Source organism: Chionomys nivalis, chromosome 26 (assembly GCF_950005125.1).
Source record: "Chionomys nivalis chromosome 26, mChiNiv1.1, whole genome shotgun sequence".
Classification (NCBI taxonomy): Eukaryota; Metazoa; Chordata; class Mammalia; order Rodentia; family Cricetidae; genus Chionomys; species Chionomys nivalis.
In genome coordinates, this window is record NC_080111.1 from 14,039,218 (window position 1) to 14,040,544 (window position 1,327).

Consider the following 1,327-nt stretch of genomic DNA (forward strand, 5'->3'; position numbering starts at 1 on the left):
AACAATGCTGCTATGAACATAGCTGAGGATATGGCCTTGTGGTAAGATTGAACATCCTTTGGGTATATACCCAAAAGTGGTATTGCTGGGTCTTGAGGAAGGTTGTTTCCTAATTTTCTGAGAAATTGCCATACTGATATCCAAAGGGGCTATACCAGCTTACACTCCCACCAGTAATGCGGGAATGTTCCCTTTATCCCACAACCTCTCCAGCATAAGTTGTCATCAATGTTTTTGATCTTGGCCATTCTTACAGGTATAAGATGGAATCTCAGAGTTGTTTTGATTTGCATTTCTCTGATGACTAAGAATGTCAAACATTTCCTTAAGTGTCTTTCAGGCATTTTAGATTCCTCTGTTGAGAGTTCTCTGTTTAGGTCTGTACTCCATCTTGTTGTTAGATTATTTGTTCTTTTGATGACCAATTTCTTGAGTTCTTTGTATATTTTGGAGATCAGACCTATAACCAAAGAAGTGGAAAACTTGTATGACAAGAACTTCAAATCTTTGAAGAAAGAAATTGACACCAGAAAGTGAAAAGATCTCCCATGCTCTTGGGTAGGTAGAATTAACATAGTAAAAATGGCAATCTTACCAAAAGCAATCTACAGATTCAATGCAATGCTCATCAAAATCCCAGCAAAATTCTTCACAGACCTCGAAAGAACAGTACTCAACTTCACATGGAAAAGCAAAAAACCGAGCATAGAGACTACTGCATTGGCCGGGAATCGAACCCGGGTCTCCCGCGTGGGAGGCGAGAATTCTACCACTGAACCACCAATGCTCGAGGACTACTGAGAACTGAAGAACAATGGCAATGGGTTCTTGATCCTATTGCATGTAATGGCTTTGTGGGAGCCCAGGTAGTTTGGATGCTCACCTTAATAGACCTGGATGGAGGTGGGTGGTCCTTGGACCTCCCACAGGGCAGAGAAACCTGCTTGCTCTTTGGGCTGAGGAGGAAGGAAGACTTGATTGGGGGAGGGGGAGGGAACGGGAGGTGGTGGCGGGGAAGAGGCAGAAATCTTTAATAATTAAATTAATTAATTAATAAAAAAATCAGCAAGAAAAAAAAAGAGAGAGAAAAAAGAAAGAAAGAAAAAAAAAACCGAGCATAGCCAAAACAATCCTGTAAAACAACAGAACTTCTGGAGGCATCATAATCCCTTACTTCCAACTTTACTACAGAGCTACAGTACTGAAAACAGTCTGGTTTTGGCATTAAGACAGACAGGAGGACCAATGGAACCAATCCAAGACCCAGATACTAATCCACACACCTACAAATTTTTGACAAAGAAACAAAAAATATAAAATAGAAAAC

The 1,327-nt window shown here is 40.5% G+C and overlaps 1 non-coding gene across 1 annotated transcript; it reads right to left on the reverse strand.

Annotated features, from left to right (window-relative positions):
- Window positions 1-716: 716 nt before the first annotated feature.
- On the reverse strand, window positions 717-787 carry Trnag-ccc (transfer RNA glycine (anticodon CCC)). Its single transcript has one exon. It is a non-coding gene; the product is annotated as a tRNA-Gly (tRNA).
- Between the last annotated feature and the right edge of the window lie 540 nt (window positions 788-1,327).